At 40.2% G+C, this 13,241-nt stretch overlaps 1 protein-coding gene across 7 annotated transcripts in view; it reads right to left on the minus strand.

The window, feature by feature from the left end:
- Window positions 1-13,241, minus strand: part of DGKI (diacylglycerol kinase iota) — a 218,909-nt gene that overhangs the window by 137,193 nt on the left and 68,475 nt on the right. The window lies entirely within an intron of this gene.

The raw sequence follows: 13,241 nt of genomic DNA on the forward strand, positions 1-13,241 counted from the left end.
TAGAGTGGGAAAAGTCATCCATTCAGCATCCAACTATGTAAAACAAGACATGGGGACACCACTTAGGAAGCGGAGTTATACGCTACAACCTTTTCTGATCATATCAGCATCCCTTAAAGTATTACAGCTTCTTTCCACTTCTATTTCAATTCCATCTTTTTGATCCAAAGTCATTCTTACAACTCCTGAGGCATAGATATGGCCTTCTTCAGAAGTCACAGATGGTGACCAAAAACCCTCCCGGAGCTCCACAAGTGCTGAGGGTGTATCCGCTGCCTGTTTCGCTAGAGGCACCCAGCCCTGCCAGACCAGCCTCCAATGGTGAGGTGGAAGCACAGTACACTGCTGATACAAAGCTCAGCTGCACTTGGACAGTAGGTTTCATAAAGTTTCATAACATTATTGCATTGTGTCTTTTAGCACCTGATGGCGGTGACAAAAACAACCTCACAGCTTCAGCTGCAGGGGTTCAGAAGAGGACAAAAACATCTTGAGGAGAGATGTCCTTTGTAAGCAAAATACTCTCATCCCTCACAAAGTGAAATGACAGTCTGTTTGTGTAAAGTGTGTTTTTGTGATACCACTCCCACAGTGCAACAGCTATTTATAGCATCTCCTAATCTTACCACTGTCCCAAGGCAACAAAGGTCAACTGAGCCAGCGATGACAATCCAGGTCAGCCATATGCTAAATAAATCTCTTCATTGTCCTGAAAATATACAGTGCAATATATATCCACAGTAAAGGAGCTTGGAAGCCTCACTGCTTAAAGTGCACATCTGGAAAAATCAACAGGGCTAAATCAGAATCTCCTAAATTCCTTTTTCTGTGGATAGTGTTAACAACTCAGAACAGTAACATCAGCCTCTGATCATCCAATGCCCCCTTTCCACTTAAAAATGTGAGTAAGACATTAAGGGTTTTTTCCAAAATATTTGCATTTGACAAAAACCCATTAGAAGGAAGGAGCCCAAGGAAAAGACTTGCGCTACATGGCAAAGTATCAGGAAAGAACAATTTAGTAAGAAAGATTTTACGCCATATATATCAGTACCACATAAGCTCTATGTCACCTCAATGACCTGACTAAGGCCTTAAAGAAATAAACCACAAGAAACTAATTTTTTTTTTTAAATATATTTTTCCAGAAAACTGTCCAATAGTTGACAGTCTCCTTCCATGCTGTATTAGGTATCAATTTAGTTATTAGTGCTTCCTAAACACAAAAGAGTACATTCTTGTGTCTATTCATGGTTTATAACATGTTAACCTGTTTTGGTGCAAATGCAGTATCACATTTTCCACCCTGCATCACTGACAGTGATAAAGCAAACCTACTTAGTCCCGCCCTCATAAGAGGAAGGTAGCATCCACTTTGTGCAAAGTAGTACTTAAGTGAAGGTGGCCGAATAATAAAGTGTTAGCAATTAATTATTCTTTGATGAAAAATGCCAACATTTTCAGCCAACAAGGCTTACAGCCTATTACTTGTCAAGCAATACAGCCTGTAAAGCTGCATGCATCCACTAAGCAAATTTACTAAAGCAAAGTCTGTGATGAATATTCCTAGGAACAAATTTATCTGACCAGTCTGAGGACAAGACTTCCAGCTGGAAGGCCAATTCAGCAGAGACTTAAAAGGTAAATGCCTAATGAATGGCTACAGACATCTCAGCATCAAGCCTTGGATGCTTTTTCAAGTCAGAATTAGAGATGTGCAAGCCTCCTGCAGCAGAACCTGAGACTTGGCCCACATTCCTTTAAAAGCGAGCCGAGGCTGATGAGCCTTTTGGGGGAGACTTGGCACTGTTTTGTGCCAGCAGCCTGCCCTTCCTCTGCCTGCCAAGCTGGATTTATGGCTTTATCTGGAAAGCACACAAAACACAGGCATGACAATAATGCCTCTTTTTCAGGTTTGTTTTAACATAAAAGCCTTAAAAAGATCTCACGCAAATTTGCATGAACCAGCCAGAAGTGACCCTTAGGCCCAGGGGCAAGCTTAAAAGGCCTACTTTTACACAGATTCTTATCAGAATTTTGTCTCAGAACAGAGACAGACAGTGTCAAAACACACTGCATGCACTGCAGAAGCCTTTCCCATTAAAAAAAAGGAGGTCAGGCTAAAGAGCAAACACATGGCCTTCTAGTAAGTGTAAGGCAGAGGAGAGAGGGGAAAAATGGGGGGAAAGGGAAGGTAGCACAAATCTGATAACAGAACAGATGCTGAGTGTCCAGGTGATCATATCTCATATTACTTTAACTAGCAGATTACACCACTTGGCACTTTTCCAATAGCAAGGTAACAGGGGTGGCTTTTAGTTATCTTTCCCAGCAATTTCATCTCCACTGTGCTGAGCGCGTGAATGAAAGCGCAGGCTGGACAGGCAGCCTTTTCCCATAGAAGCAAAAGCAATCACTGTTCTCCTGATAAGAGACAGACAGAAAGAGTGAATCTCTGCTTTCATGACATATTCCAGTCTTCAGACTATGAAGCCCACAACTTTGTTAAAATGGGCACACCAGCCAGCTGCTGATGTAGCAACCAACAGCAAGGAAATGTTGCATCATAAGTAATGAGCTGTATTTTGATAATTACTTTTTCCATATCCAGTAATCAGTAATTTGTAGCAGATGTTATTATCAACTTAGCTAACACACCACCACTGTGAACAAGCATGGGTACACATACATGTGTATGTCATTAAATATACAACAAACAAAAATATCTGATACTAATTCCATAGTTGATACCATTACGGAAATTCTTTAACAGAGCAGTTAACTGCCTTGGAAACCATAAGCAATCATACATTCAAGCTATTCAAGTATAATAACTCATTTTTTTTAAAAAGCATTACATTTTCATTTTGCTGAAAAGTCAGGCGAGACTCAACCTACTTATTAGATCAAAGGATACATATTTGATTAGGAGGGATTTGAGTTTATATCCCAGGCTTTGGCTTTACTGAGACTTTTCCTCCACCTAAGGCATATAAAAATCCTCCAATGAGTTGTTTAGACTGAATAGTTATGCTGAATCCTCAAAGACCACAAAAGACAATTAGTCAATAGTATGCAGCTCATTTAAATGTTAGGAAAATCTATCTAGAAAAGAAAGACTAAATTAGTGCTGCACATGGTTAACAGATTGGAGTGTCATTTTATTTGTCGCTAGTGTTGGAGTTGCTGCCTTTCCAGGGTGGGGTTATTACCCTCCTTTCCATAGGGTCATAAGCTACCATTGGGGCAGTCTCTCAGCTGCAAGGTTGAGAGATCATAAAAATGTAGAGACTGGCTTCCACAGATCCTATGGCTAGGACATCTGCCAGGAGAGAGATTTTGGGGAGTCTTACCTCAAAGTTAATCTAGATATTTACTGAGAAAAGGAAAGCCATTTGTATAATAATGTTTAAGTCACAATAACTCTACTTTTCTTTGAAAATTCAATGTAGATAAACCCTACACCTGCCAGCTCTCAGCTTTGCCAACCACAACTTGAAAATCCTTGTACAAGGCCAGACAGTACCTGCATGCTGTATGAATGATTTACATGTGCCCGAGTTTGTCTGGAGGTGGTTTTCACTCCTGCAATTTGGTGCTTATCAAAGTCATGAACAAAATGTACTGGCTGAACTCTGGCATTATTTAAGTTTTCCCCATGCATCCCTACTGACTGCACTACAACCTGCTGTTCCCAGCTTGTCTTCTGGGCACGTAATGTTCTTCTTTCAAGCTGACAATGGGGCAACGATTATTTCCCTGCAACATCAAGATTCCCAAATTTTTTTCATGCAGTATCAAAGGAGCCAACTTCAAATAATCTGTCCGGTGCAGTATCCCGTTTCTGACAACAGCCAGTAGCAGGTGTTTAGAGAAGCACTGGCACAAATTGGGTGATCCTTCCTCTGACATACTCCAGTCCCAGCTTCCAGTAATCAGTAGTTTAAGGACTTCCTGAGCTGGAGGCTGCTTCCAGACTTTTGTGCTTAATAGCCTGTAATGGCTTTTTACTCTAGGAATGTGTTGGTCCTTCCCTGAACCCATTTATATTCTTGGTCTCCACAGCAGCCTATGTAATGAGCTCCACAATTTAATTATGGGCAGTGTAAAGCACTTCCTTCTGTCTGCTTTAAAAATTCTGCCTGACAATTCAATTGCTGTATCATATTGTGAGGAACAGCGAGCAATCACTTCCCTCTCTACACCTTCTGTGCTTTTATGAATCTATTCGCATAGCCCTTCATTCACCCTCCCACCCCAGTGGAAGCACCCTAGATTGCTTAGGTCTTCGCTGATACTGAAGCTGTTCTACTTTGTCAATGTTTTCTAGCTCAGTTACATCTTTTTTGAGGTAGGATTGCCAGAAGTAGAACAAATGTTCAAGATCTGGCAGCACCAGAGGTTTATCAGTGGTGTCATCATACTTTCTGAATACTTCTCTTTTTCCCCTCCCTCATTCTAAGCCCTTCACTTGCCTTTTTCTCACTGTGAGCACTGAATTAATCATTTCATAGGAGTACTTGTAATTATCCAAAGATCCTTTTCCCGAGTGCTAAATGGTAATATAAAGTCCAAACTTTTAAGCTTTTTTTCCCCTATGTGCATTATTTTGCCTTCATCAATCTCACATTTCAACTGCAATTTGCTGCAGAGTCACTCAGCATCACAAGATCCTTCTGCAAATTTTCCGCAATCAGCCTGTGCCCACCCCGACTAATTGTGCAGAGCAGCAGCAAGCTTTACCCCCTCACGCTTTGCTCCCTGTGAGCAGCACTGCTCCCATCACAGATCGCTGGTGGTCCCCATCAGTAAACTCCTAGGTAAACTCTGAAAACCATCCACCTATTGCTAACCAGCCCATTGCTTGCTACATTTTAACTGTTGGTTAACCACGTGGACACCATCCCTTTCAGCCGTAGCTTCTGTACCAAAAGCTTTTTCCCTGCCTCATCGGAAGCTTTTTGGAAGCCCACGTGCACTCGCCTCAGCCAGCCCAGCCCAGCTCAGCTCATGGGCCTCATACCTCTGTCAGCAATTTGTGCAAGTCTCACAAGCCCTGGCTTCCTTAGGAAAAGCTGTGCTGGCTCTCCTACAGCACATCACGTTCAGCTGTGCCTTTACTAATCCTGCATCTTATCAGCAGCTCCACCAGTTTCTCTGATTAAAACTTGCTGGGTTACCCCATCAGCACTCTGGGAGCATCTATGTGACCACTGCACTTCTTTAGGACTGGAGCTGGTTTGAGGGAGCTATTACAAAGCCCTCTCAGCAATTTCTTATTTGAATTCCATCAGAATACTTGGCAAAATCAAATCCTAGTGATTAGTTATTGGCCTCTTTGTCAATGCAGTCTTTAGCCTCTTACATTAACCTTCACGTTTTCCTCAGGTTCATCCACACAAATAGCAGCTCAGCCTAGGAGGCTCTCAGGCACCCTCAGTAGTGAACGCTGATGCAAGAAAGTCAATTAGCACTAAAAGAAATAGACCTTTCAAAACTCCTCATGAAATACTTGCTTATGCATCTGTCATTGTCTGCTGCCCAGGGAACCAGGGTATGGAAAAGCAAAGATTTGGGTAGCTTCCCAGCCACCCAACAACATCATCTCCAAGACCCCAACAGATCTTTCCTCCCTCTCTCTCAACCCCTCCCCACACAGACCAGTCTGATAACAGCTGCATGGGAGCTGGTACATCTCCATGAAACAGTGCAGCTCTCCGCAGCTCTGACCAGCTTTGCTTTCAGCCTCAAGCCCATGTCCACTAGAGACCCACCTGAAGACAACTGAAACAAATTCCCACTAACAATCTTTCCAAGCACTTCAAACAGCGACCCCAGAGCTGAAAGGTAACTACATTACATCAACTCCCTGCGTAAGTTCTGGTAGGAGCATTTGGATCTATCACATCAAATACCATATTCAGCTTCTATTGATCAGGTGCAAGACCAAACAGAGCCACCTAGCCTTTCTGTGACCATCTCCTTGAGTAAAGTAACAAATCCCGTAGGCACAAGTAATACGCAGGAATCCTATGAAAGGAAATAAGAAGCAAAGCAAACGGGGCATAAGACCTGCAGAAAGTTTGATCAGGATAACAGAGTAAGAGCTTCTACCACGTGATGTTGTCTTTTCTGAGTCAACACTGCAGTTCACAGCCATTTCCGTGTTCTGCACATGAAGAGATATTCTTTAAAAGGAAGTCCTTTGGTATTCTTGCCCCACAAACTCTAGGTGCAAGAGTGGCAGGTTACTTTTCCTATCCCAAAAGGACAAAATAGGTTAATGAAATAGGTTGTGTGTTAAAAGAGGCATTCGCAAGATGTGTCATGAATATCTGTTTGCAGTTTCTTAAATGCAGACATGAAAATCGTCACTGTCCTGCAGTTATAATTGGAGCTCAGGTTAGTGTCAAAACAGCACAAGTCAGAGTAGACCAAATGCCAGTCAAAGACCTCTAGTATATCAATTTTTCTATTCTCTGCTTAGCTTCACCAGTAGGCATATATTAAGAACCAGATTTTACCTTCTGGAAAGTAAATTATGGATTCAATTAGATCCAGATCTGTGCTAAATTACTCAATCCCTTAAGTCTTATCTTACATCAGAAGTTCATCTTCTCAGAAGTCAGAGAAAGCATATACCATTTGTGTCAATTCCTATCAAGGGGACCAATATCGTGGCCAGATCTACAAATCATTTTGGAGTCTATATCGCAGCAAAATCAGTGTGACTTTATTCCACCATGCCTTTATTGTTCAGGCCCTGGGTCCAGCAAATTCCCCTGGAAACTGTGACAATCCTCAGCTGCAACATGGAAACTGAAAATGCCTGAGATCCAAGAGTTGGATAATTAATCAGATAATTATAAGAAAAAGTCAAAGTCATGTGGAGTTCTCTCTGAGCTCCTATCAGAGCTCAGATTTATACATAACACTGGGTATCACCCATTTCTTGGTCTTCCTCCTGCTCACTTAAGGGGTTTCTTGACTTTACTCTTAATTTATTTTCTAGATTTCTTTCCAAATGGGATAAAACATCAAGGGTACTTACAGTAGAAGGCAACTAAACTTTAGGACCAACAGGGCCCCTCCCAATCTTTTGTTTAAATATGCTATTTCTGAAGAGGTACGTACAAATGTGGTGATTGCTCTTACCACAAAAATGTGACAGAACTTGGAGGACTCCTTGCAGTAAGAGAAATGTCAGCATTAATTTGTGTGAGGAGGAAAGGAAAAAAGTCATACAATTGGTGATGCAATAAAGATGAAGAGTATTCTTTATCCCTGTAATTCACCAAGAAAGAGACCAAGGAGCCTAGGAAAGGAGGAAAAAAAATACAAATGCTTTATTTTTGCTGCAGTCAAACCAATTAATTTTAAGAGAGGGGTTTTAATTTTTTTTGCCTTTAGTTTTTGAAGCTATGAATGCCAGGTCTGGTAAAGACCTTCTAGGTCATGAAATCTAGTCTTCTCTGTTTCAGGCAAACTTACATGTGTGAATTCATAAAGTTAAAAACCCATCTCAAATCTAGTCCAGTTGTTCCCTCTCATTCCTACTGAGAAGCTATGCCAGATCTCTACTCTTCTCATCATTAAAATCCTTTTTTTTTTTTAATTTCCATCCAATATGCATCCCCCTGAACAACCTTTCTTAAATTCCTGTTATTAGGATTTTCACATTCCATCCAAAGACTTAATGTTGAACCAAAACCCAATGATTTTTATATGATCCTTCTACAGAATGGAAGGCACCTGAAAGCCTTGATCTAGAAATCTTTAAACCCTTGGGTCAAAACGCTTTGAGTGAGGTTATGTAGGACAGAGATGTGCATAGGGAGTTAGAAGCTCATATTTCAAAGATTCTGGAATCAATCAAGTAACTGTGATGATAAAATTTAATCATTGTCTTTCCAAGTAAACAATGATAAATGCTCTAGGGAACTCTGACCATAAATGATTTCCAGCTGCATCACAGACTGGACATCAGCATTACAGAAAATTGATATGTTTGTACTATTTCAGAAAGCAAAGGAAGTCTGAATGGGAAATATTTTTATGACAATACATTTGATCCAGATAAAATCATAGGATGTGTAGAACCTGTGTTCTATAGTTCAAGTGTAGACAAAGAATGATGACAGCAAATTCGATGGATATGACTACAATATGATCATGTTGGTTGTTTTTTTTTTATCACATGCTAAAATAATATATACTGATTTTCAGAAGGGGTGCAGATATTCTATGTTGTCACTCTGCCAACCAGAGGAAAATAAGAAGATTAAGGGGTTTTTTCAGGGTACTTCTTGGTAGCATTAAATAATCTTCATTTGATCTGGAAGGTAAAGAAAGGGAAAACAAGACAAGACAGGGAGAGAGGACTAAATCCTTAGCAGTTTAGAGCAGCAAAGAGGTTTGTTTTTTTTTTTAACATTAGTCTTGGAAATGTTTTCTAGCCTCTCAGATGCTAGCACATTACTTTCAAAAATAACCTAATTTAAGGTAATTTCTCTATCAGAGCAGGATCCTCTATTGGCATAAGCTATTTACACAAGCTGAAATGTCATTATGACTCAAGAGCTATATGGGCTCACACAAACTATGTAATGAAGTATTCTCATTTTCTTCTTTTCTACAAATCAAATGTGTGCCTTGCAGTTTTGCACGGTAAGCTTCAAAAAGTTGTTTCAAATGCGGATTTTTTGGAACCTATCTCCATGCCCCTGAATAGTTAAGCATCCTTTTCTTTGTTTGTATAGTCTCTCTCCCTTGAAAATGGAAACAAATCAGAAATTCTCACTCTCCATTTCCAAATTTTTTTCCCCATTATAAGCTTCCATTTAGCAAACAAGGGTCTCACAGTGGTTAAAAATAAAAGTCTTCCACTTCTGAGTGTGCAAACAAGAATTGAAAAAGTAATGAAGATCCATACTCACTAGTCAAGTGAAAAATACTTTGATTTTTTAGACTGTGGATTAAAGAAAAAAAAAGGATTATTGTATTTGATACCAGAATAATTTTGTTACTAAATACTGATACAAAAATGAAATTCTCTTCCTCCCAGAAGCACAAATACCTAGGACTCAAGGAATGACCCAGAACAAAAACAAGCTTTAAAATAATCCAAAATAACAATTTTTTCTAAAATTTCTAAAGCACACAGGACAGAAAAATATTCTCCTCTGAAAAGCAAGTTAGGCTTTTGAATTCCAAATACAATTTTTACAGAAAGAAGAGAGTCTAGATAACAGAGAAGGGAAGGGAGTTCAGGTTTTGCCTGCATAGCTCTGGGGCCAAAAAAAAAAAAAAAAAAACCCAGCCTACATTTACTTTTCATTAGAGTGACACTTGAGAAAGGCAAATAAAAATTAAAACTACCATTCACACACCAAATAAATTTTATTTTCTTTCTAAGGAGGGAAGCCCAGCAACTGAGATAAGACAAAGCTTTTGTCCCTCACCTTCCCTCCCCAGGAGTGTATGAGATACAAAAACAGACCAAAAAAAAAAAAAAAAAAAAAAAAAAAAAAAAAAAATCAGCAAGCGCCTTTTTCTTCTCATTCGTCACCACAGAGACTATACAGTTTAACAACGTATACTGCTGTGCTTAGAAAATCTTGGTTTGAGCACCTGGGACAACAGGCTTCCAATTCCTAGCAGGGCTCCAGCTGCTAGGCTGGACAAGCACCACCGTGCTCCAACCACCTGCACCTTTGTCCCCTCCATACCATCACTGATTTTCTTCCCTTTCCTCTGGCTTGGTTTGTATGCACCAGACTAAGTCCCAAGGGAGCAGACACACGTGCACTGCTTCCAATTCCTCTGGTGCAACAAACGGAAAGAGTTCAGCAGAGTGTGGAGAAAGAGAATATACTGCAGCTTAAGTCAACAGCAGATGAAGAAAATGGAAGGCAAGTGACAATTCCCCGCAAGTCTGTGTAGCAACCTGTTCTGCAGGAGCCCATCCAACCATTCAAAGCTCAAATTCAATCCAAAGGTTTTGATTACTTTTAACAAGTTTTAGCATCAAAGACTGGAGGCTTAGGGAGAAATTTTCAGATCTTTACACATGCCAAAAAACTAAACAAAGAATAAGGGATCTGCATAGAAAATATAAACCATAATAAAGAACCACGTTCCCCTATCCTCACCACCAACTCTCTGCCAATTCAGAACCAAGGGAAAAAAACAGTGCACCTGATGTGACAATATTCCCTCTTCCTTCAATACACAGAAAGCAGAAAACTTAAGAAACAGTTTAAAATAAACTTCCAGAACTGGAGGAGAAACAGAGCAGGGCTTGAGTCAGAGACGTTAACCTCGGAATACCCAGTGTGTTTATAAAACATGAATTCAGACTCATTTAGCCCTGAATAAAACATGAGTTGTCTACCAAAAATACTTATGTTCGAAGCTTATTCTTGATAAATCGACTTTGGAGTTACGCATAAACATTCAAAAAAATCAGTCTGTCTGTACCGAACCTTAACATTTCTGCCTGGAGGAGTGTTTCACATCAGATTAAGAAGACAACATCGCCTGTGTCATGCAATGTTACAAATCGCACTGGAATCACACTGAGGGCCTGCTGCCTTCAGCATGCAGCAGCCCCTAAAACGGTGCCGTAAGGAGGGTCCAAGGCACTCTCAGTCAGGAGGGAGATGATTGCACTCCCTCCTGACCCCAAGGGACAGCTATCACAGGGTCTGCCTAGGTCTGAGTCTTGGAATAGGAAACCTTTCAGGTGGACACAGAGGCAGAGAAGTGCAGGTCCTACATCAGCTAGACCAGTGATCTTCGTGGCTAAGAAAGTGAAGATCTTCAGCACTCATTAGCAGGTTTGCTGGATATAATTAAAGAGATGCTGTAACTGGAGTCTATTTCTTTTGGAACTAATTTCAAAAATGCTCATTTTTCTCATGATCTGCCCTTTAAACAGTTTCTCTTTTTTTCATCTAAATTCTGTTAAAATATACATATGGGGGTTTTCTTCCTCCCTGTTGACTCACCAGTTGTATAGAAACAGGCTAAAAAAAAAAAAAAAAAAAACCACACAATACAAAACACTGTTAAATGCACATAACAAGAAAACAGCAGGGAGGAAGAAGCTTTATTTTTCCTCTGATTTCTTTTTGGCTACAGTAACACTGGGTGCTGCTTCTGTAGTGCCGACACAGCTTCAGGAAAAGACACGTTAAGTTGCTGGTGCTCCTTCAGGGTCAGATAAATCCTCAGACACCATGACCTGACAGCAGCCTTCTCATTTCAGCCCACCTAGAGCTGGAAGAGATCTGCACATTAACCTCATGTCAGGACATGTCACGCTACTTGGACATTATTTTAATCTGAAAGAGATTTTGAGAGTACAAAAGGGACTTGTAATGTTACACTCTTAGGTCTTGGTGTATTATTGATACATAAATATACATTTATACATACTTTATATTATTGGTATTATATATTATTATAAATATTTATATTATTTATATTATTGGTGTGTTATTTATTTGCTGGAGTGATTTGGACAGAAATACTAATTTAAAATGAAGTCACTGAACAAGACCACCATGGGATCAAAGGAAAATATTATCTCTTTATGCACTGGTTTTATTATGAAAGAATAATACCAGCTTCGAAGGCTTCTTTCTATCAGAGAGCATTAAGATGTGAAGATAACTGACAGCACAGGAGATTAAAATCCTTTACCACAAAATTAGCAGAGCAAAAGTTATCAACAGTACAAACATCCTGCCCACTTTTACCCTGGAGCGCCTCACCCTCTGCCCAGAAGTAACACTTGTAGCAGCGAGAAGGTAGGTCAATCACCAAATTCAATCCAACTTTTACCTCATCTTTTCTTGGGGCTTTCAACAGGAGAGCCAAGTGTCTTTTTCTTCCTGCACACAATAAAAATACACGTCCCCTAAGATTTGACCTGTGTAGGAATGCTGCCTCATTTTACAGTGACACACGACTAAATAGTCAGTAAATCATGGTGTTTTCAGCTAGAACTAACTCTTGCTGGATTAAAATCAGTGAGAGAAGTGGACTGCTCACCACGCCTTGAACTGTCACTCTCTCCAGATACAACATTATTAAAAGAAAAAAAAATCCAAATCCTCTGAATTAAAACTAAGTAGCACTTTTCTTGAAAACTTATTTCATTACATCAGCCACACCAAAACCACAGTAAGATACAGAAATAAACTGACTGTATTTTTCTCTCCACTTATTTTAATGTTGCATCACCTATTCAAAAGACACACACACAGAGAAACCATTTCTTTAGATAGTAACCATCTGATGGATGAAATCACATCTTGACAACAAAATGACCATTGCTATAACAAACAGGAGCAAAAATATCCCAAGTGCTTTTTGCTGCTGACAGTTCCAGAAGATGCTAGGCCAGGCTACCCTCTGAGAGCTCATTGCACGTGTATAACTCAGGAGGGGTAAAACCTGACCTTTTATCATGGAAGTCCAAACTACTTTAGAATATCTGATCTGATGAGATTATAATATGTATGTGAAAAACATGCAAGCGCAGGATGACTAGGTTACTTATGGTTACTTCTTATGCCACTTTCCCAGCACTCAAAAATGCACTGAATCTCTGGGTGTTATGCCGATTTTGGTATTAGGTCTACTTCAAAAAGAGAAAAAATTCTTCCCCCAAACTCTGTCCTGTATATCCTTTGAATAAATAAAGCCTTCACAAAATACTAACGGACAGTGAAGAGAGGTGAGAGAAGAAATATTTTGAATAGGGTGCTACTGAAATAGTATTGTTGCCCTCCTTCTAGTGATATTCCTCAGCACAGGTAACAGCACAGCTCAACCAAACCAACCTGCGTGCCTGGGGACCTGACCCACAGCATATGAGTCACAGAGGAGGAGGATGTGAAGGAAACTACACACGCACACCCCCAGCACGCTACTGCATCAAACCGTTCCAGCTTCATCCTCCTAGCTGCCTTTACCAGAGCAGAAGGACAGAGTGAACACAGTGAAGAAGAGGAGAGAACATGAACAAATGCCACCTCGCCAAAGAAAGAAATCATGACATTTTAAGGGGAGCATGCCCGATTTCTGCTCTAGTTAGGATTAAAATGTACTTTTCAGCATTGATTTTTGCTGCTCTTAAGGTGAAGATAATCAGTCACTGCTGGTGGTAGGGGAGGTACCCACAGAGGAACTGGGCTGCTGGTACGGACTGGTGAACTGCAGACCAGAGCCAT

Source organism: Accipiter gentilis, chromosome 18 (genome assembly GCF_929443795.1).
Source record: "Accipiter gentilis chromosome 18, bAccGen1.1, whole genome shotgun sequence".
Classification (NCBI taxonomy): Eukaryota; Metazoa; Chordata; class Aves; order Accipitriformes; family Accipitridae; genus Astur; species Astur gentilis.